Consider the following 24,208-nt stretch of genomic DNA (forward strand, 5'->3'; position numbering starts at 1 on the left):
AAAACCTCAAAAAAGGCTACAACACCGCGTTCTATGAGTTGCTCCTCGAAGTCAAGTCGCAACTTGCAAGACGTTTTTGTTTTTCGTCTTGCGAAGCAAGCCCATAGGGAAATTCGTCTTGTGAAGCAGCTCAAAAAACGCAAAACCCTTTCGTCTAGCGAGTTTTTCGTCTTGCGAGACATTCATCTTGCGGGGCACCACTGTAGTTCATTTCCCCAACAGTGGTATATACTGACTGTCAATAAAATAATATTTATTTATTTATTTATTTATTTATTTATTTATTTCCCTAGCCACTCTGGGCAGCCTCCAACAAAAGATTAATAATACATTAAAACTCCCAATAGACTGTGATCCCAATAGACTGGCCAACTCCCAATAGACTGCGATCTACTCACAAAGTTAAAGGCTGGTTGTTTAGCTTTTTTAGGGGAGCCAAACTTGTTGAGCTTCTTTGGGTAGATCTACCAGTGATCTACCACAGATGTCTAGTGATCTACCGGTAGGTCACGATCTACCTGTTGGACATGCCTGCATTAAAACATCAAACATTAAAAACTTCCCTAAACCTTCTCACATGTCTTCCAAACAGCAGATAGTTGTTTATTTCTTTGACATCTGGTGGGAGGGCGTTCCACAGGGCGGGCGCCACTACCAAGAATGCCCTCTGCCTGGTTCCCTGTAACTTGGCTTCTCACAGTGAGGGAACCGCCAGAAGGCCCTTAGCGCTGGACCTCAGTGTCCGGGTTGAACGATGGGGGTGGAGACGCTCCTTCAGGTATACTGGTCTGAGGCTGTTTAGGGCTTTAAAGGTCAGCACCAACGCTTTGAATTGTGCTCGGAAACGTACTATAGTTTCAGACAGGGTTGTTTCCCAGTTGTACCTGGAGATGCTGGCGACTGAACCTGGGTTCTTCTGCATGTGAAGTTGGTGTCCTTCCAGTGCCACTGTGGGGGTCTGGGTGTAGAAACCTTTGATTTTGGCATGGGTGGAATGTACCCTATTGTACAAAGGTCAGAATCATATATGTTGCTCTGTGCATGAATGAATGTCTCATGAATGAAAACAGCGTAAGAGTAAAAAAAGAGTTTGCCTGCTCCTGTTCTCAAGGAAGATGTCAGAGACTGCGCCTGGATTCACTGCTGCCTGGAAAGCTTGGACTGCGCCACTAAGTTATGGTCCTCTTAGAAGATCTGGAACAGCCATCACAGGTGAAGCCCCACAAATAAAACTGTTTTATCACCTCAGTGGTGACACTTCACACACTCGGATATCAGTTATGAAGTAACAGATTATATGGAGATGATATTTCCTGTAATGGGTGTCTGAGCAGAGTTCCAGCTCCCCATCAGGAAGATGAGAACGAGGGTGTTTCTAGGATTATTAAACATTGAAGACATTTTTCTTAGTGTGAAAGATGTGTTGGTTGCTAGGGATACAGATTGGTCTGAGAGGAGGATGGTGATTGGTTCAAAAGCTGCTGATGTCATAAAGGCACTGGGAGGTCATTTGAGAGGCTCTCACCCAGGTGAAAGATTGTGGATTTCACGTGAATGCACACACAACCATTTTATGTTCCTCAGCATGTCTCCACCCACAACAGGAAATAAGTTCAAAAGGAGAAAAAAGCTATGGCCTTTCCAGATGGGTAGGATTTTTTTTTCTGCAGGTATATTATGCAATACAGTCATACCTGGGTTTTCGAACAGCTTAGTGCTCAAACATTTTGGCTCCCAAACGCCGCAAACCCAGAAGTGACTGTTCCGATTTGCAAACTATTTTTGCAACGTCCGAAGGGGCTTCTGCGGCTTCCGATTGGCTGCAGGAGCTTCCATTTGGTTTCCAAATGTTTTGGAAGTCAAACGGACTTCCGGAACGGATTCCGTTCAACTTCCAATTTAGGGCTGTGTTATGTACTGAGTTGAATAGGATCCAAAATGCAGCAGTCTGATTGGTCCGAGAACAATAGGATCCAAAATGCAGCAGTCTGATTGGTCCTAGAATAATAGGATTCAGAATGCAGCAGTCTGATTGGTCCTAGAACAATGCAGCAGTATGATTGGTCTGCAGGAGCCACCCAATCCAGCTCCAGATGGAAGTGAATCCACAACTTGATTGGCCTACAGGAGAATCCCGCAATTAGCCAATCACATGCAGCCCATTGTGAAAATCATGTATATAAAGCAGATACTGTGGGGGAACTTCCATTCCTCCTCACCACTATGAGCTGAATAAAGAGCATGAAATCCACTCTCGACTCCAAGTATATTTCAGGCTGTATGTCACTGAAGGAATAACAGTGCTTTAGTAGTGGATTTATGGGACGCGGGTTGCACTGTGGTCTAAACCACAGAGCCTAGGGCTTGCCGATCAGAAGGTCGGCAGATCAAATCCCCGCGACGGGGTGAGCTCCCGTTGCTCAGTCCCTGCTCCTGCCAACCTTGCAGTTCGAAAGCACGTCAAAGTGCAAGTAGATAAATAGGTACCACTCCGGCACTAAGGTAAACGCCGTTTCCGTGCGCTGCTCTGGTTCACCAGAAGCGGCTTAGTCATGCTGGCCACATGACCCGGAAGCTGTACAACAGCTCCCTCTGCCAGTAAAGTGAGAAGAGAGCCGCAACCCCAGATTTGTTCGCAACTGGACCTAACGATCAGGGGTCTCTTTAGCTTTACCTTTAGTAGTGGATTTATAATGAACCATTCACCCATCATTTCACGTTATTAGTTGTTTTGCAGTGCTTCCCCAACACTAATGCATTCTTGCCATCCAGAGGGTGAAAGCAATCTTGCCGTCTGTAGCGCAACGAAAGTGGGACAAATATTAAACCTGAATATGTGTGGCATTTAAAAGTTACAGGAAGCTACGGGACATGCTCTTACCAGAGATAAAGCAGGAAGTTAGCCCCAAAACTTCTGCTGGCACAAAGTGTATAAACTGTTCCTGTACCATCATCAGCACACAATAAAAAGTATGGGAGGGGAGCGTAGTACTGACTCATCCGGCAGAGTCCCAGACCTCTCCCTCCACAATAAATGTTGCTCCCTGGGCTTCAGAGAGGCTGAGAGCGAGCAGAGCCCACAGTGTACAAGATTAATCCATTCCTGGGTTTTTGCCACTCCCTACCTGAGTCTCAGAGGGACGCGGGTGGTGCTGTGGGTAAAACCTCAGTGCCTAGGACTTGCCGATCGTATGGTCGGCGGTTTGAATCCCCGCGGCGGGGTGAGCTCCCGTCGTTCAGTCCCAGCTCCTGCCCACCTAGCAGTTCGAAAGCACCCTTAAGTGCAAGTAGATAATTAGGTACCGCTTTATAGCGGGAAGGTAAACGGTGTTTCCGTGCGCTGGTGCTGGCTCGCCAGCTGCAGCTTTGTCACGCTGGCCATGTGACCCGGAAGTGTCTGCAGACGGCGCCGGCTCACGGCCTCTAGAGCGAGATGAGCACGCAACCCTAGTGTCGGACACGACTGGCCCGTGCGGGCAGGGGTACCTTTACCTTTACCTGAGTCTCAACCATCTCTTTTTTTTTTTATTCTCACCCCACTCCCCTTGGAAACTTGAATCTTCTCTTCAAGTTGCTGATTGTTCAGCCCAACCATGCCTGTCCCCACACTCCTCTCTCTGACCTTCTCCCCACAGCTGCAGCCAGTTTATCTAACAGGATGTCTAATTTATGTCCAATACAAATGCGTGCAAACAACAACTTATCTATTTTAGCACCTTGCATTAAACTTTCCCTGGGGGGAGATAATAAAACCTTCAGGCCTTCCGTTGCCTCCTCTCTTTCTCTCTCTCTCTCTCTCTCTCTCTCTCACACACACACACACACACACCCAAAAAACCCACCCTCTTTTCTCCTCAGTTTGTGGCTTCCATGAACATTAGGAATTTCGCCACAGATAGAAAGCAGATCCCACCTGCCCCAGTACGAGATAGCAGCAGATTGCTCTTTTATCTGTGTGTCTGTCTAAACAACCTGCGTCTTGTCACCTCGGAGGGAAAGCAGTACCAAGCAAGGTGGCAAATGCACAGTGCAGGGCCCATAAATCGACCAGGTTCTTGCTCCCAGCCTGGGAAGGAGAAATGAGCATCGCGTTTATGAGAAAGCAGCATTCACACACACACACACGGTCAAGAAGAAATCCCAGTTAGGGCTGACTGCTGAAAGGCCTTGTCATGTTCTAGACACACACACACACACACACACACACACACACACACCCTTGAGAGAAACAACCAATGCGGACACTAAGTGAGGCCTGTCTCCCAAGGGCTGTTTAGCATTCTGGTTGCGCACACCACCGGCAAGGAGCGGGCCAAGCCCACTCAGATTTCACAGCACGTCCGCAAGTCATTGGCAGGTTTAAAGCCCTACAAAGGCAAAGCCTGAACGAGGCAGTGATGGAGTGATCGAGCGCACAGCCATACATGCCCAGGCACATATGAGAGCAGAATGGATGCATGCAGCAGCACGCTGATGTAGCCCTCGTGCTCCCTCTCTTTCTCTGGGTCTGGCACAAATGCACAATGGCATACCCTCCAACATTTCTCCAATGAAAATGTCCCATTCCATAATGATAATTTTACTACAATGGTACCTCGGGTTAAGTACTTAATTCGTTCTGGAGGTCTGTTCTTAACCTGAAACTGTTCTTAACCTGAAGCACCACTTTAGCTAATGGGGCCTCCTGCTGCCGCTGCGCCGCCGGAGCACGATTTCCGTTCTCATCCTGAAGCAAAGTTCTTAACCTGAAGCACTATTTCTGGGTTCGCGGAGTCTGTAACCTGAAGCGTATGTAACCTGAGGCATATGTAACCTGAGGTACCACTGTATTTATACCCCACACATCTTATTGGGTTACCCCAGCCACTCTGGGCAGCTTCCAAAATATATAAAAACATAACAAAACATTTTTAAAAAATTTAAAAACTTCCCTATTCAGGATTGCCTTCAAACGGCTCGGGGGGTGGATAATTCCATAGCCTCCAACATTTCTCCAATGAAAATAGGGACAGCCTAAGGAAAACCGGGACATTCCAGGATCAAATCAGAAACCAGGACGCCATCTCTAAATCAGGGATGTCCCTGGAAAATAGGGACACAGATAAGACACGTAAATGGCACACATGTATTTTAATGGCAGGCTAATTTTGAATATATTTTAGAATTTTTGTTTATTATTTTTGCTGTTTGATACAGTTTTGTTTCTTGGCTATATTGCTGCTACTATTGTTCTGCTTTCAGATTTTATTGCCATTCCTGAACCTATCAGGATACAGGGCACTTCCAGATTGTCACTATTTTCAGGTGGGATTCAGCCACGTACCACCAAATTCAAAGCACACAGTTAAAGTGAATCTGGCACTCTAGAGCAGCAAACCAACTTCCTTGTTAAAAAAACAGGAAAGTGACAAGAAAATGCACTGGAAAGTGTTGGATAACATTTGCCTGACACAAGGTCGCCTCCCTGCAAACAAATCAGGAGGAAAGCTCAACAAACAACCAAGGTCATATAAGCTAAAAACTTTTGTGCAAACAACTGAGGATGAAAGCTCAGCAAACAGGTCATCTGAAAGCAGCTGCAGTTGGTTCAAACGTGAAAGAAACATCATGAGCACAAGTAAGGAAAATGGTTGGCCACCCGCTTTCTAGTTACCCCCAAGCAATTAAAAGAAAAGAAATTAAAAGTTGGATCTAAAAAAGAGTGTTCCATACCATCTTATTTTTAATCCTGAAGTACTAGGGGAACATTTTTATTTTTATTTTTACATTTAGATGTTTAAAAATAAAATGGAAGGAGAATGTCTTTCAGAAAAAGAAAAAAAGAAGCAAAATCCACCTCAGAGATGTGTCATTTGAAAAGCAAACGTTTAAAGTTGCCCCCAACTTTAAGAGCGGTAGTTTAAAGTTGCCCCCAACTTTAAGAGCGGTAGTGGTTAAGAGCGGTAGTCACCTAATCTGGGAAACCGGGTTCGATTCCCCGCTCCTCCACCTGCAGCTGCTGGGTGACCTTGGGCCAGTCACACTTCTGTGAAGTCTCTCAGCCCCACTCACCTCACAGAGTGTTTGTTGTGGGGGAGGAAGGGAAAGGAGAATGTGAGCCGCTTTGAGACTCCCGAAGGGGAGTGAAAGGCGGGATATCAAATCCAAACTCTTCTTCTTCTTCTTCTTCCCCCAGACCAGAGTGGGTTGGGGGGGGCGAGGCTCAGAGATTAGGCATTTGTTATCAGAAATAATATTAATATTACAGAGGCCTAGTTGGGCTCAACCAGAAGCCGGACATTTGTGGAGCAATCTCTCCTCAGGCATCCTCGCATTTGACTTTCAGCTGTCTTCTTGAAGGCTTTTTTTGTGCCTATGCAGTTGTTTACAATTTTCTTAAGTCATTTGAGTGATTGTTTTGTACTACTTTTAAGAGGGAGAGAGTATACTTTTATATTGCTTTACCACCATCCTGATTTTGTATGAGAAGGCGGTGTGTGTGCTCAGAGTTCAGCGAAATAATTTGAAGTAAGCAAGGATCAGAGAAGTTAAGTTGAAGTTTATTTTGAGAAGCAAGGTTGGGGGTGAGGCCATTTCACATTCCTCCTCAATTTACTGAGTCTGTTTCACACAAATCTTGTCAAATTGTAAGTACTACAAATTAGTACTGAAGTGCATCAGTGAATGTTCAGGGTGAATGATCATTTTTCGCCATTGTATGTTGGGCAAGTGGGGACATTCGAAAACATTTGTCTAGGATTGTCAACATCCACCAGATTTGGGACATTCACTGCAACATGTGCTAGGTAATGTCACAAACTTGGTGAATGTTAACATTCACAGGTAACTTTCCAGAGGTCAGTGGGAAATGTCACAAAACCTTGTGTCGTGAGGCTGATATATTTTACGCTGGCTCGATATGGAGTATGTCCTTTCTTAGTAAATGATGAAAATGACTGCGATAAGTTTGATATTTCCTGAAGGCATTCAGTTGGCAATGACATTTGTGGTAACTGTCATAATTTTCTGACTCTCTTAGGATTTATTCCAAGACATCAGTACTCGCCTGTGCTGCGACATTAAGTAATTACATACACCCTCACTGATATGTACAAAAATGTGTGTGTCTCGCCTGACACATATTTCCTATAGATGGTCAGACTATTACTATGTGTTTTTGCAATGGGAACAGACAATCAGCTCAACCAAATATTTGAAATCTGGGCTCTTCATTCAGTGTGCTTCCATTATTATTATTATTATTATTATTATTATTAGCCTGGGCAAGTTGATGGAGATGGGGTTGTGCTCACAAATTCTCCTCAATGCCCCTGTTGCATCTGCTCTCCATCTGCATTGACTCCCACAAGGCTTTGCATGGTTCAATGCACAACAGGGCTGCACCCATGCAACTTCCTGGGTGTTTTGCTGCAGTTCAACACCACCATGGCTTTTGCAACATTGCATGAGCCCAACATAACTTGCTGCCAATCCTGTATTCTTTTGCAAAGAAGAGTGCACAGCCAGGCAAAGAGGTACAGTGGTGCCCCGCAAGACGAATGCCTCGCAAGACGGAAAACTCGCTAGACGAAAGAGTTTTCCGTTTTGGAGGTGCTTCGCAAAACGAATTTCCTATGGGCTTGCTTCGCAAGACGACAATGTCTTGCGAGTTCCTGCTAGTTTCCCCCCCTTTTTTCTAAGCCACTAAGCCGCTTATCAGCTGATCCGATCAGCAGATAAGCCGCTAAAAGCCGGTAATAGCTCTAATAGTGCTAATCCGCTAATCTGTCAATGGGCTTGCTTCGCAAGACGAAAAAACCGCTAGACAAAGAGAATCACAGAACGGATTCTTTTCGTCTTGCGAGGCACCACTGTACACTCATTCCAGATCCCCCAAGTGTCCCATGTTGGAGGGGATAGTAGGACATCCCTATTTTCATCAGGGAAATGTTGGGGGCATGGAGTTATGTGACCCCTGAGCCAAGGGGGTTTTATCATGTTTTTATATATGTTGGAAGTTGCCCAGAGTGGATGCAGCAACCCAATAAAATGACTAGGTAATAATAATAATAATAATAATAATAATAATAATAATAATAATAATAATAGAATAGGATATCCCTGTTTTCACTGGAGAAATGTTGGAGGGTATGTCATTCAATAAGTGTACATTATATATGAGAGAGTGCCTTTAACAATGCTCTAGAAATTTCACCTGGTCCAAAACATAGCAGCCAAAATGCTAACTGCGGACTGGTCATTATAAGCATATGGTGTAGTCAATGCTTAGACATCCACACATGCTTCCAGTCCATTTCCAGGCCCAATTTAAAGTTCTGGTAGTGACCTTTCAGGCCCTAAGAGGCTTCAGGCCAGTTCTCTGAAGAATCATCTCCTGTCTATACTTGTCCAAACCATTTGATCGTCTTTAGAGGCCCAAATGAGGTACAATGTGTGACTGCTAGATAGAGGGCCTTTTCAGTGGTGGTGCCTTTCTTGTGGAACACCCTCCCCAGAAAGACTCACCTGGCACCTTCTTTGTGGTCTTTTCCGTACCAAGGGAAAAACATTATTTCATAGTTTCATAGACTTGTTGTTTTATAGGCTTATAGTTTTAGTGCAGGGGTCGGCAAACTAAGTCCTGGGGGCCAATCCGAACCGCGGATGCCTCTGGGTGACGCCCCTTCCTTCCCACTGAGGCAGCCAGGTTTGCTGCGATTTGCACATGCACAGAATCGGCTTCTGCCACCGTCTGCACATGCACACAACGGCACTTCTACCAGCGACCCGTTTCACCTAAAGGACGGGCTGCTGGAACCGATTATGGTGGTAAGTAGAGATTCCCCTGTAGTATATTTTTAGTCTTCATGGCTTTATACCACCCAGATATGCTATAGACATTTTATGTCTCCAACTGTCCTGAAATTGCCAGGACCATAACGGCTTCTCACTACCTTATGCAGAGTCCTGAATTCCACAGGTGGGGAAAAGGAATGGGGATGGGATGGGGCAGTGGCTGGGGCTAGGGCTGGGGGGGAGGGGAGGGGAGGCAGCCCAGCCAGACCCATGGGGAGGGAAGGGGAGGGGATGGCAGCTGCTGCCATTCCACTCCTCCTCAGCTCTGCCAGGTGGTACTGCTCAGTGCATCAAACCATGGAGAGTGGGGCAACAGGAGCAGCCTAGGGGGCCGCAGGTGCACAGGAGCCCTTCAGCTATCATAGCTGCCAACCATAGAGACTATGTTGCTGGTGCAGAAGTGCTGCCTTGTAAACATCTGGTGTGGGTCCCTCCTCTGATGCCCAAGGCAGGCTGATGGCAACCTCAGGATTTTTACCATATATAATCTAATGCTCCCTCATATAACCAAGACACTTGCCAGTATGGTATTGTTACATACTCCTCTTGGTAAAAGCCATTGGGGCACCCTTTTCCATCAACAGTGTGCATATATTGGGGGCAGGGGGGGACACAGATGTAGAAAAGAATATCCCTGTTTTCATCAGAGGAATGTTGGAGAGTATGCATATTTGTGTGTGCATGTACATATCCCTCATGCACACACACAGCGACCTGATACTGAATGAATCCACACACACATCCATCACTGTTACATAACTTCTCCCACTTATTTCAGTTAATTTTTAAAAATGAAATTTTGGAGCCATCTTATTATCAAATGTATCTCTGGGCCATGAGGACCAGAAACTTAGCTTTGGACATTAAAAGTGGATTTTTCAAAGCATGTTTATAAGAATTTCTAGGTCACTAAAAAGAACAAAAAACTAGTGCGTGTTGCATAGCTCTGGGGTTTTTTGGGTGGGGGGGGGAGAGACAAAAACAATCACTCCGTACATTATTCCTTTGTTTAACAATATTTACATGCAACCTGCCACATAAAACACATCCAGGCACGGCTCAACAATTAAATATTATCATCTGCAATATACTAAAAACCAAATATAACAAGAGCAGCGGACAAAAGCTTGTGATGGCGAGTATCACAAGCCATCAGCCATTCCTAAACACTGTGCCCAGAGTCACAAAAGGAACCTGGATAATGGCTCAGTTGATAGAGCATAAGTTGGTAGAGCATCTTAATTTCAGGATTGATGTTGGGCAAAAGATTTCCACATTGGAGGGGGTTGGACTAGATGACCCTTGTGGTCCTTTTCACCTCTACAGTTCAATGGTTCAATTAGAAATGCGAACTATACATTGGAAATAAAGCCTATTCTTTTGTAGGTGAGGAGTCAAAGGACAGAAATAGTCGCATCATAACGTGTATACTAGGGTTGGGGGACCTTGGGCCCTCCACAAGATGGACTACAACTCCCATCATCCCTTCCTCATTGCCCTTGCTGGCCAGAGCTGATGGGCAGCCAACATGGGGCAGACCAGGCCACAGTCTTCTGCTAAAAATGGGAGGGAGGAAGAGAAAAGAAGGTCATTGCTTAATAATAATATTAAAAAATTCCCCTGTCTCTTTGACTTGGTGATAGCAAACCAGGAAGTCTGGGAGGAGGAGGAGGAGGAGGCGAAATGCAAGATAAGTTTCATTTAGCCGGATGGGTGAGCAGAAGAAAGGAGGGCAGAGAGAGAGAGAGGAGAGAGACAGAGAGAGGGACCGATGAAGAATAGCAGCGGGGGAAGAGTGACTCTCTGCATATGTGCTCTTTCAGCGCGCTGAAAAATGTCTCTAGCAGAGGAGGCGATCGCGGCGTGAAGGGCAGGCGGCTCGCCGGATTCTCCTTCCCTGCTGTAGTTTTGCTTAACTCTATACTCATTGTAGCAAAGAGCTAGCGGTGGGACAAGCCGTAAAGATGAGTTATCGGCCCGCGACAGGCAGAAATATAACATCATGGAAATGCTAATGACTCCGCGCTGCCTTTCTTTATGGCGAGTGTAATACAGACTTCAATCATAAAAACAATCTTCCAACATTTTAATGGGCTCCATCATGCGCACGCTTGTCCGTATATTTGAAAGATAAATCAAGGCCCCCAGTTGGAATGAATTTCCCGTCAAACTCTGCTACTCGTTGGAAATTGATTGGCTTTAAGTCTGGATAGTTTTCACAGGCAGGTCTGGCTGCAGGAGGTGGGGGGCTGGCGGGGTGAGGGGCAAAGAGAGCATTCGTGCCCACCCGGGCTTCCAGGAGCTTCCGTTTGCTGCCCAAGGGAGAGTTTCAGGCAGGGCTGAGGAACCTCAGGGCCAGGGCGGAGGATAGGAAGGGGTGTGGGGAAAACCTGTGTAGAAGGTAGCCTTCTGAACAAAGGTAAAATGTCCCCTTGTTGCTCCGCCCACTTTTGCCTCCAGCTCCGCCCACCACTGGCCCCTGGAAGGTGGCCCAGAAGGGAATACGGCCCTCAAGCTCAATCTGCTAACCTCCTTCCTGCTACCCAGCCCATTATGAACTTCTGCTTGGGCAATGCACCCAGACAGAAACTCAGAGGGAAGTCATTCAGGTCTCTGCCATCTCTCTCAATGCAGAATAAAGGAAGCCCAGGGCCCCATCCTGCCACAATCCACGGTGTCCATGTATCTTTGTGAGATCCTGACCCTGATGAGCAACCCTTCCTTGCTTCTTCGCCCATGAGCCTGTTGGATATTAACAGCCATAAACTATTCCACAGTCGTCAGGCCAATGCTCACACAAGTCAATATTCCAAGCTCACCAACTCAATAATCATGTCGCTGGGCTTCGGTTATCTGTCATCACACAGAATGAGCTAAAACACATCCACACCGGAAGCGTGTTCTGAAATCGGACCTTCAATCAGGTTTGCAGTGCGAATGTCACAACAATATTGCCCATAATGGTCATTGGTGTTACAAGTGGTTTCCCCGCCCCCATCCTTTCCCACATGAACAACAATGTGTGTGTTTTCACCTGTGAGGTTTAGATCAGCTTTTAGTCTCTCACATGCTGTGTGTGTGTACAGCCCTGATTGTTGCCAATGCAGAACATAACACAGTACAGAGTTGTGTGATATCAGTGGGCATCCTGGCCAATGTGGTTTTATTATTTGCATTTTAATCCCACCCTTCCTCCAGAGAGCTCATGATGCCAACACCCTCCTGCCAATCAACCGTCAATCAAGCCATGGTTTGGCATGGCATGTTGTCCAAACAGAACACTTTCAAATATAGGATGGTCCTTTGGTAGCCCTTCAGAGGACTGTAAAGCATGACACGTGTCCTCAGCTGGCTCCAGGAGCCCATCCCATTTCGGAAAATGATTGATGTCCCTAGACATCATCCTCATTATCATCAACCTCAGGTTGCATTTCTATGGGGCAGTAGATCCAATGTAGGTCTTTATTATCCCCTTGTTCTGATATACAGCCTTTCTTCCCTAGTGGGGAGAGAGCGATGTCACTGTGTGGTTCACCTGAGATGCCAAAATGTATTGGGCTGGCCCTGATTATCATTATCAGCACATGTACCTCACTTCTCAGCCAAAAAGGCTTACAGAGAAGTTTACATACAGTCAATTAAAAAGAATACAATCCCTGCCTTCAGGCTTACAATTTAAAAAGACATGGCACAAAAGGGGAAAGGGACAGGGAGGGAAGAGGAAACAGTAATAGAAAAGGCTAGATAATGGATGATTTGTATGAAATGTTCTCATGTCTTGCAGCAAGGTGGAACTATTCATATAGAGTGTGTTTTGTGTGTGCACGCACACACCTGCAATCAGACTATGCAACCCACAATGGCCTTTGGCCAGTGGCGTAGCATGGGGGTGCAGGGGGGGCCGGCCGCACCGGGCGCAACATCTGGGGGTTGGGGGCGCAAATCCACGGGTTAGGGGGCACAAATTACTTGCCTTGCCCCGGGTGCTGACAACCCACGCTACGCCACTGCCTTTGGCAACAGAGGAGCTATCAGGGCAGGATTGGGGAGGGGGGAAAAATACAGGACCCTGTTCAATGAAATGAAGGGCCTCCAAAGAGAGAGAGAGTACACATATTAGCATCTAAAGAGGGGAGGGGCATAAGACCATTAAGTCCAATTCATAAAATTACCGAACTGCAGCACTGCACTGTTGTTGTTGTTTAGTCGTCTTTGTTGTGTTCGACTCTCCATGACTCCTTGAACCAGACCATGCCTTGGAAACTCTCACTTTCTTCTCAAAGCTTCTCCTTTTTTATGTCCATGGAGTTTTTTGGCAAAATACTGGAGTGGTATGTCAGTTCCTTCTCCAAGTGGATCACATTTAGTTAGCACTGCATAGCAAACGTTAAGTGCACCTTCCTTAACCCATCTAAAGTCTGCGTCATGGAGCACCCTTTGAAACCAACCCATTTCAATTTAATTGTAAAACAAACCTGGATTGCCAATTTGGGTTTTACGAAACTCACCAAGCTCCGAGTTCATTAGGATGTGACGCGCCAGTGGGAACCAGCGTTCAGCTACACAAGCGCTCTTCATTTGTATTCAATTGGATCTGAAGATTTATTCTTGGAAAGAAATCTCTTGAATTTCATTTGTGCATCGGGGAAGCATGATTCATTCCGGCATTGGTCTCATCCCATTTTATCCGCTATAATATTAATAATAATACAGTTATAATTACCAGGATTACGGCATCAGTTCATGACAGTCAATTGGCCCTGCATATAAATATTGTCACTGGGGATGAAGTTAAAAACTGGAGCCAGTTGGCGTGGCTGCGAAAGAAAACCTGCGTCAAGGCTGACAGCCACAGACAGCTGACTCAAGCCATATATTTTCAGCTAGTAGCTACCTGAACCATTGCTTGTTTCTTGGAAACCATGGGCCTCCAAGAATCTGTTCTTTGCTCACTTCCTGATCCAGGCACACTCTGGTGCCACAAAGCCCCCAGACCAACCTGCTTCTTTCTCTCTATATCTACCTAAGCTCCCTTCCAGAACTGATCTCATCTTACCTCCCCAATCTGTGGTTTTGTCTTGGCCCAACCTTGAGAAGATCCAGGTCTTCCATATCTCTCCCTTGAAAGTCCTGAATCTTCATGAGGAGGCTGGGAGAGCAAGACCTCGCACAAGCATGCATAGCCATTTGCCCCTTTCTGAAGGGGGCATGAACCTACCGTCACGTATTGGGCCGGCCCACCCATGAGACAAGGTGAAGTAACTGTCTCTGGCAGCAGGATCCATAGGGACAGCAGATCCAGCCTCGAATGAATGCATCGCCTGCTACAGCTGTGGCGCACTCCTTGGATGCCAAATTTGCTGCATTCTCAGCAGCCCTCCCCCCAGTACAGCCTCTACAGAGACCTCTTCTCAAACAGAGGGCACTGGTGGTCTCCTCCCACCTGTACCTAATGTAGATCTCCCATCACTACTTCTTCCTTGGAGGAGGTGGTGGGACATTTTGTGGCTTGCCTCAGGTGTCAAAATATCTTGGGCCACCCTGATCACGGCCCACGAAGCTAGTCTGCCTCTTCCACAGGACTGAAATAGTAAGTCTGAGTCTTGTACCTGCACCAACTCTACTGCTAGGTACTGGCTTGAACATGCTGATATCATATCAGCACATGCCCACATGCTGATATCATATCAGCAGCATGCCCACATGCTGATATCATAAAGGTAACTAGGAGGGCATGGCCACACCCACAAGCTGATGTCATAAATGCAGTTGGGGAGGTATCACACCCTTCAAATGCTGATGTCATAAAGGCAGCTGAGGCAGTATGGCCACACCCACATGATGATGGCATAAAGGCAGCTTTACAAACAATAAGCATTTGTTGCTTGTGTGTTTTTGTTTTTCATGTGCAAGAAAGCAGTGGCGAAGGAGTGTTGTCCATCTCAGCTTCAGTAGGGAAGGACTCTGGCAGTCCAGGGTTTGGCTCCCAGCCATTTCTCCTGACGATGTTTCTGGGTGAGTGGAGCTGGCCAGATTCCAGTGGATTTTTATTGGTCTATAAATGCCAACTCTGAAGGGCTGAATGGGGAGGCAGTGAACTGAGCCGTACTGAGCTGCTCTCCCTCAATGGACACTCTAATCCGCCAGCTGTGTGGGAGCCTTGCTGAACTCTCGCATCCCGTTTCCCCACGAGTAGAACGGCAGTGCTTTGCTTTTTCTAGCTTGAGCCCCTCCTGCTGACGGGTCCCTTCTTCCCTTCCTCCCCAAAATAATAAAAACGTGGGAAGGAGCATTTCAGGATTAGTTTTCATGGGGAGAAGGAGCACATCAGACTTAACGATGAGGACTGGGCACACTCTGCACTTTCAATAATTTAACAAACTTACACAGTTATGTGCCAAGGTGGCCAAATGACCTTTATATAGTACACAAATTAATGTAGTTTACATAGCTTTGCATAATATCTTCCACTGCAGAACATGGTGGGTTGTTCTGACAGCACCACCATTCCCAACCTGGAAAGAGCTGTGTCGTAGGAAGCGGTAGGAGTTTCTCCAATTTTTACGCTGGTACTGATGGGAGCGGGAGCTGCAGCTGCCCCTGTTGGCAAGCCAGGGGAACAGGCCTGAAGATGGCAATGGCGGTGCTCTAAAGGAACATAAGACGTTTACAGCCATCTGGGATGGATATGTTGTATATATTGTTATGAGCAAGGGGAAGCACCGGAGCATTATATTGGGGGGAATTGCTTGCAAAAATGTGTAGACAAAACGGCATGCAAAAAGGTGTTTATGTTGAGAAATTTGCGCTAAAATGCTGATGGAGTTTCATGAGGATTTTAAAAGCAAATAAGTAAATTGCAAGTTGCTGCAGAAATGCAGTGAATTGAATGTAAGATTGGGTAAAATAAGAAACTGAGAGAACTGAAATGGACAGATCCATCCATCCCTACTGCAGAGTCCCTAGGGTGGCCGCTTAACATGTTGCCAAGAAAAAGGAAATGCATCCTCCCACCAATAGGACACATGCATGGGTGCAAATTTAGACATAAATGTAAAGAGAAATGCAACACATCTCACCAGAGCAGGGGCGTTTGGGAGCTGTGATTCAAAGCACCTTGAGGACACCAGTTTGGGAAAGCAATAGGAACTGCTGAATAATCTATTCTGGGAGTGGGGAACTTTTTACAGCCCAATGGCTGCAAGGTAACCTTCTAGCAGTGGGCAGGGGGTGGGGGACTTGTGTCAGTGGTGGGTGGGGCCAGAGGTGAGAAGTAAGTAGAGCAATAAAAGGTGACCTTTGCACAGTAGGCTACATTCCAGCCATGTGATAGCCAGAGGTTTCTAAGCACATCCTTCATCCAGGCAAGGAAGAGGCATGATCCCAGTTCTAGAAGAAGAAGAAGAGTTTGGATTTGATATCCCTCCTTTCACTCCCCTTCAGGAGTCTCAAAGCGGCTAACATTCTCCTTTCCCTTCCTCCCCCACAACAAACACTCTGTGAGGTGAGTGGGGCTGAGAGACTTCAAAGAAGTGTGACTGGCCCAAGGTCACCCAGCAGCTGCATGTGGAGGAGCGGAGACGCGAACCCAGTTCCCCAGATTACGAGACTACCGCTCTTAACCACTACACCACACTGGCTCTCACCTTGAAGCCAGCGTTGGAGCAAGCTGATTGGGTGCCGTGGTTGGCGCGCGTGCTCTGCGCCCAGGGGCGGGGCCAGCTGCCTGTGGGGCAGGGCTAACCGGGACAGGACGCTCTGCAGGGCCTCCGAGGAGTCTGCCTGCCTCCTCCCACTCAGCTGCCCTACATCTGAGGGGGAGGCGGTGGGCGGACCATTTGGGGCAGCGCGGAGCCTGTGGGCATCCAAGCCACTGCATCACTCCCAGGAGAGATGTGTGGCTCGGGCACGCTGCAGGCCCCGTGGTGAGTGCCGCCCGGCATTCTGTCAAACCCCCCCCAGTGGTGACACCCACACCCGCACCCACCTCACCCAGCCCCCTTCCTCCATCCCTGCTTGGAGCCAGGCAACAAGAAGGCACCAAATGGGACCAGTGAAGGGGACTCATCAACTGGGATAGCTCAGTCTGTAGAGCATGAGGCTTAATCTCAGGGATGTGGGTTCAAGCCCCACATTGGGCAAAATGTGGATTTCGGCATTGCAGGGGGGTGGACTAGATGGCCCTTGTGGCCCCTTCCAACTCTGCAATTCTATGAAAAGCCTAGAGAGTCAGACTAGGCCCTCAGGCCTGAGTTGCCCTACACTTGATCTATTCTATGCAAAAGGCAGAGAATAAAAAGGCTTTGGGTGTGTGGAACAGAAGTAAGGAGCAGCAGACAGATACACCAGCCCATACACCAGAGTCAGCGAGAAACTCATGTCTATTTATTCATTTCCTTATTTTATTGTACATCTATTTATTTACAGCATTTATCTCCTGCCTTTCCCACTGAAATTGCTCAAGGCCGCATACAAAGGAGGTAAAATAACCATAAAAAGCATAAAACCATTAAACCCACAAAAGACAAAGGAATAAAACGTACTGAGAAAGCAGCAGCAGGCAGAATGAATTTTGGGGCTGGGTGTTTCCCCCACCACCCCCAAGGTTTTGATAAACAGAAATGTTTTCACTAGTCACCAGAAGACAAATGGTGTCATAAATCTGGCAGAGTTTCATCCAAGGGGGTCTGAAAAAGGTTCTGCCTTATGTACTACCAACTCCCCAAGTGCAGGATCTCACCAAATAATCAGAAGGGCCAAGAAGCAGGCTTTTCTGCTCTGGTGTAATATTGCAACCTGGACAGTCGAGAGCAAAGCAGTTATATGCTAAGGGAGATTGACAGTGCATGTCTATAGATGCCTACTCAGAAGTAATTCCCACTGAATTCCATGTGGGCTTGAAACCCAGGAATGAAATCTGGGCCCAAAATAACATACTGAAATATTTGCAGAATAGGGTCTCCTAGTGGGTCCTGAATTAAATGAGGTGCATAGAGTAGAGGTCTGAGGAAGAGCCTTTTGTGTGGTGGCACCACATCTGTGGAGCTGATACACAGAAGTGTTTCTCTCCCCAGCTTTATATTCTTGTGAATATAAAGTCATGTCTTCTTCTTCTTTAGGCTTTTAGAGGCTGATGCTTTGAGTCATTTTTATGATGCTATTAATTACTTACAGTGGTGCCCCGCAAGACGAATGCCTCGCAAGACGGAAAACCCACTAGACGAAAGGGTTTTCCATTTTTGAGCTGCTTCGCAAGACGATTTTCCCTATGGGCTTGCTTTGCAAGATGAAAACGTCTTGCAAGTGTTCCGATTTTTTTTCGCTCCCCCCCTTTTTCTAAGCCGCTAAGCTGCTAATAGCCTTTTAGCCGCTAATCCGCTAAGCCTTTAATAGCCACTAAACCGCTAATAGCGCTAATCCGCTAAGCCGCTAATAGGGTTTCTTCGCAAGATGAAAAAACCGCTAGACGAAGAGACTCGCGGAATGGATTAATTTCGTCTTGCGAGGCACCACTGTAATTTATGAGAATATTTAATGTTCTTGCTTATTATGTTCTATATTAGCCTCTTTTTGTAATCTGTGCAAGGCAGAATAGAAATCTCTCAGTACAGTGGTGCCCCGCAAGACGAATGCCTCGCAAGACGGAAAACTCGCTAGACGAAAGGGTTTTCCGTTTTTGAGCTGCTTCGCAAGACGAATTTCCCTATGGGCTTGCTTCGCAAGACGAAAACGTCTTGCAAGTTTGTTTCCTTTTTCTTAACACCGTTAATACAGTTGCGACTTGACTTCAAGAAGCAACTCATAGAACGCAGTGTACATAGTAGCCTTTTTTGAGGTTTTTAAAGACTTTGGTGATTTTTGAAGCTTTTCCAAAACTTCTTTTGCAGCCATTTGGTAAGTTAAGCTTTTAAAACTTTTTTGGGGGGGGTTGGATTTTGGGTTGGGGTGTTTGGAATTCAAGGACTTGGTGTTGGGAAGGGGTTTGCAAGAATCTGGAAGCTTGTGTGTTTTTTTCTGCATTTTATGATTTTCTGTGACCACTGGGCCACTCTGCTGTTTTTTTAAAAAAATTCTGGGTTTGAATTTCTGTGTGCTGGGTAGCTGGGGGAACAGTTGGGGAGGGGTTTGCAAGAATCTGGAAGCTTGTGGGGATTTTTCCTGCATTTTTATGATTTTCTGTGACCATTGGGCCACTCTGCTGTTTTTTTAAAAAAATTCTGGGTTTGAATTTTGAAATGTTCTTTACAGTATGTGTGACTTTAAAGAGCACTTAATAAACTCTTGTTGTACCAAATTTGGCTTTGTTTGGACTTTTTTTGACCATAGGAACGCATTAATTGATTTTCAATGCATTCCTGTGGGAAACCGTGCTTCGCAAGATGAAAAATTCGCTAGACGAAAAAATTCGCGGAACGAATTAATTTCGTCTTGCGAGGCACCACTGTAAATGAATAAATACACTTTCAGCAGACTCCCAGGGTTAGAATCTTCTGAATCTTCACACTTCAAGCAGTTAGGGAAGGGTCACGTTAATGGCATGTCTCAAAAAAGTGAGCCAGCATGTAGAAAATTAGCAGGCTAGCAAAACAACGACTCTGTTGGATTACATCCAGGAGGGCTTTCTGTGTATGTGTTGCCATGTGCCTTGCTAAACTTATAAATCAGCCCTAAGTAAGAGAAGTTTAGTTCTAAGCTCCATGGGCAATGGTTCTTAAATTAACCATGGGTCTTTCAAATGACATTTTCGTGGTTGTTAATTTCGTACGTCAGCAGGAAGTGCTGTAGTTCATATTAGTGCCTTGGGGCTCTCTCGAACTCCTCTAGTTCCTCTTGTACCAGGGACTTATAGGTGGAATTCATTCCAAATGTGTGATGAAGCAATAAAGTACTGTTGTGTTTGCAAAGACTGCCTCTGCCAGTCCCAATGAGGTCCAACCATCCCAGTTCTTAACCAGAGTAGACCAGTCACTAGAACAGTGGTCAATAACCGGTGGACTTCCAGATTCTGTATTACATCCCTCATCAGACCCAGCCAGCATAATCCAATTGTGAGGGATGATGGGAGTTGTAGTCTAGCGATATCAAGAAGCCCCATGCACTAGAATTATATACAATGTCAACCAAGATATTCCTGACTTCTGCTTATGTGTTTGTCTAGCGAAACGGTTTGTGAAGCTTGCCAAGTATGGGGCACAACATCAGGTCCTCCTGAAATTTCTGGCCCTTTATCCCTACTTGCTCCTGATTGGAAGCAAAGCATGTGTCTCCTCCACAGTGCTTTTGGTATGGCCAGGGCTGCTCTGGAAAGGCCTGAACCCAGTGGTAGAGGATTTGCTTTGCAAGCAGAAAGCCCTAGCTTTGATCCCTGGGGTCTCCAAAGTTGGGGAAGACTGGAGAGGGATTCCAGTCATTGTAGACCAATCTTCCCCAAACTGATGCCCTCCAGACCAGATGTTCCTGGGCTCCTGACTCCCATCGTCCCTCATCATTGACCATGCTGGCTGAGGTTGATGGGAGATGTAACTCTGAGCAATTTTGCTTGAGGACTGAACTCACCTGAACAAAAGTGGCCCACGGAAGACCTTGTTGATATTTTCACCCCCTCCCATTGCGAGAATCTCCTGATCTGATGTTTTGAGAAAGGAGAGGGCGGAAACTGCTCTTCTACTCTTCGCTCCTGACTGACTGCCTGACTCTGTGTGTGGAGAGAGTCTTATTTATGCAGTGACTAGATGGCTGAGTGGCAGCTGTAACATTCATGCAAGCCAGTAGTTCTTTAGTTTGTAGTAGCTATTAGAAATAAAAGAAGCTGTGCTTCACAGCTAGCTCCCACGTTATTTATACTCTGCTGAGTCTTGTGCTCACAAGGCACAGTTGTGGGTCCAGTGCACTGGGACCTGTTTTCCAGGACTGGAAGATCTCTGAAAGTGCTCCAGTCGCCTAGCCCAGTTGGGGCAGAACCAGTTATTGAGCCCAGTCGCTGCATATCGGTTGAAAGGCGTACTGACAGACCTACCCATCACTTCCAATCTGGCAGGCAAAAACAAAGGACCCAGAGATTATGTTTTCTTCTAATTTCATTCTGGAAGGTGGGCCTGACCTTTCAGGTTGAGATGCCAAATGCTCCCTAATGCACAGCTCAGAAGCTGCAGTGATATCATAGAATCATAGAGTTGGAAGAGACCACAAGGGCCATCAAGTCCAACCCCCTGCCAAGCAGGAAACACCATCAGAGCACTCCTGACATATGGTTGTCAAGCCTCTGCTTAAAGACCTCCAAAGTAGGAGACTCCACCACACTCCTTGGCAGCAAATTCCACTGTCAAACAGCTCTTACTGTCAGGAAGTTCTTCCTAATGTTTAGGTGGAATCTTCTTTCTTGTAGTTTGGATCCATTGCTCCGTGTCTGCTTCTCTGGAGCAGCAGAAAACAACCTTTCTCCCTCCTCTATGTGACATCCTTTTATATATTTGAACATGGCTATCATATCACCCCTTAACCTCCTCTTCTCCAGGCTAAACATGCCCAGCTCCCTTAGCCATTCCTCATAAGGCATCGTTTCCAGACCTTTGACCATTTTGGTTGCCCTCACAGCTGGTGAGTGTTATTGTAGAGAGTCCAGGTTCCCAGGTTGAAGAGGATGGTCATCGCCGTCAGTATAGTAGGTCAGTGTAGGAGAGCAAAGGTCAGATCTTCCTTCAGAGAAGCAAGATGATCTTTAGGCACCTTCCAGAAGAGATCCATCTGTCGAGGCTTGCTGCCCCTGGAGGCAGCCGTAGGAATAAGCCCCAAACCAGGGCTTTGATGCATTACAATCTCCAAACAACTCTCAGCTGCTGCCGTTCAGATGCAAATACCACTTATTGTTATGGTAATTTGGCTGTGATTTAAAGGAAACACTCCCCAGCTGGGCAGCGACCACGCAACCACACCTGCAGCTTTAATATTTTTGTAATTGAGGATGATGAGGGGCCAGTTGCTGGTTCCGCTGATTAAAAAAAAATAGTAGAGGTAAATTATGAGCCTGGTAGAAAAACCTTATTAATCACAGATTTGAACTGTTGCTGAATTAGGGGGATGGTAAATCTCCCCTGGCACGAGCCATGTCCGCTGCGGCCTATTAGAAAATAAATCTGGGCAGCTCCAGCCCTCAGCCACATCTTTTCCCTGAGTCAATTAATCTAGTAATTGGTTTTGAAAGGACATCAAGTGATTATCGGAGACAGATAGCAAGAGGTAGCCGGTGGGTGGGTGGGAGGCAGGAGTTCCTCCCAGGCTCTTGCAGTCACATGCTAGAGGTTAAAATACACCAGGGAAAACTGTGGCCCTCTAGATCAAGGGGCAGGAGACCACATGTCATTGGGACTCCAATTCCCATCAGCCCCAGCCAGCATGGTCAGTGGTCAGGGATGATGGGAGCACATCTACAGGGCCCCAGGTTCCCCATCCCTCCTTTAGATGACTCCAGGAATCAGCATCCCTGATACTTTAAGGAAGGGTGTGCCTAAATGGATAGCTCAGTTGGTTAGAGCATGGTGCTGATAACACCAAGGTTGCAGGTTCGATCCCCATATGGGACAGCTGCATATTCCTGCACTGCATTGCAGTAAGTTGGACTAGATCAAGGTCCCTTCCAGCTCTTTGATGGGGGTAGCTCATGTCACCCTAAAGAACCTACGCCCACTTTTTCTTTTAAGAGACAGAACACCTTGATGAAGAATTGGCTATAACAGGAGTACATCTGTTTCTCACATGACATATGGGAGTGCTTTTGGAAAACGTTGCATCAGGACTGTCCGCTGGTGTGTATATTTCAAGAAAAATAAATCTGATGGAATGCAAGGTGCTACAGAGCTCTGCTTTACTTCAACAGACTGACATGGCAGATATTTCAGGGAGAAATTACAAACAGGACTTGGAAAAAACAAGACATACATGAACGACTAACTCCAGTGTAACATTTTCATCTATGTACACCTCTGTGGGAATAATTATAGAAGTTCTTCCTTGTGGACAAAGAAAGGCAGCATTTTGTTACTTGTACGCAATGCTTAGTGTGCACTAAGGATGTAATTCTGAGCGCACTTATATTGTGTTGTGTGAAACTGCAGCTATTATTCAGCTTCCAGCTGACTTTGGAACTGCAACGCCTAAAGGGTTCTCGTGTGAAATTCAAACAACTTCAGAAGTAAGATCCATTAAAATCAATGCAACCTACTTCCTGGAAGCAAGCACCTGTGGGAACTGAAGAAGATGTATTCATGCTTTTTCAAATATTTCTAAGGAGGGTGATCAGATCAAAGGAGAACAGATTGCTTCATACTCTCCAACTGTCTTGATTTTCCAGGAACAGTTCCAGAATTACAGAAGCCATCCCAGCTTCTGATTTGATCCTGATTTTCCTCTCCATGCCACCATTGGGCAGCTTGGCCTCACTGCAAAATACCACAGACTCTGGGAAAGGTTGACATGGGTGAGCAATTCATACTTCCCAGGTTTATGTTCCAAAGAGAGGTGTTAACCTGTGTCCATCTGGATGTTGCTGGGCTACAATTCCCATCATCCCTTGATCATTTGGCCATGCTGACTAGGCTGATGCCCGTTGGAGTCCAACAACATCTAGAGCAGGGGTCGGCAACATGCGGCCCATGGGCCAGATGCGGCCCATGAAGACCGTTTTACTGGCCCACGAGCCACCCCTGAACCAAGCCGCCCACTTGGTGAGTCCCCCATGCACTGTGCTAAACCGGCATAGCGCGGTGCGGGGACTTGCTGAGCGGTGCCGGAAATCGTGTCTGCACACGTGCGGATACCGCACATGTCCAGACACTGAAAATCGCTTCTGCGGAGGCACGATTTTTGGCATCTGGGCATGCACAGAAGCAATTTCCAGAGCCGCAGACATGCACAGATGCAATTTCCGCCATTGCACTGCGCCAGTCCGGCCCACGGATAATCTCAGTGGGAGTGATCCGGCCCATGGCCGGTAAACCTTGCCGCCCCCTGATCTAGAGGCTATAGCCTCCTCATCAGGTACACCATCTAATGGGGCCAGGGGACCCAGGGCCCCCAAAATTTTCAAGGAGGGGTCGGGGCCCCTCAATATTTTGTAGTGACTGTGCACGCGCCGTGTGATGTGGTCATGCCACTTGCAGAAGTCACACAGCATGTGCACGACACATCGGCGTGGCAAGCAGCATGCACAAGTGATGTTGGCGTGGTGCATGGCACTGGCCCCCTCAACTGCAGGGGCAAGCCAGCACACTTGCTCCCCACCCCTACTGTATAATCTCCCCAAATGAATAATCTTTATTTGGTGTGATGCTGAATCAGAAGGGAGAAGGGTGTGCTAAGCTAGAACTGAGAGTCTGCC

At 46.6% G+C, this 24,208-nt stretch overlaps 2 long non-coding RNA genes across 4 annotated transcripts; one reads left to right on the forward strand and one right to left on the reverse strand.

Moving 5' to 3' along the window:
* The first annotated feature begins 473 nt into the window (after nucleotides 1–473).
* On the forward strand, nucleotides 474–23,066 carry LOC309526671. Of its 2 annotated transcripts, XR_014216819.1 has the most exons (3): nucleotides 14,571–14,850; nucleotides 17,263–17,315; nucleotides 22,533–23,066. It is a non-coding gene; the product is annotated as an uncharacterized lncRNA (long non-coding RNA). The 2 variants fall into 2 exon arrangements; XR_014216818.1 differs by lacking the exons at nucleotides 14,571–14,850; nucleotides 17,263–17,315 and adding an exon at nucleotides 474–1,649.
* Nucleotides 12,406–14,459, reverse strand: LOC309526683. 2 transcript variants are annotated; one of them, XR_014216833.1, is made up of 3 exons: nucleotides 14,306–14,459; nucleotides 12,847–13,525; nucleotides 12,406–12,699 (listed from the first exon to the last, which is right to left on the reverse strand). It is a non-coding gene; the product is annotated as an uncharacterized lncRNA (long non-coding RNA). The 2 variants fall into 2 exon arrangements; XR_014216834.1 differs by having other exon boundaries at nucleotides 14,054–14,459.
* Nucleotides 23,067–24,208: the final 1,142 nt, after the last annotated feature.

Source organism: Podarcis vaucheri, assembly GCF_965113315.1.
Source record: "Podarcis vaucheri genome assembly, chromosome: 2".
In the NCBI taxonomy this organism is placed as follows: Eukaryota; Metazoa; Chordata; class Lepidosauria; order Squamata; family Lacertidae; genus Podarcis; species Podarcis vaucheri.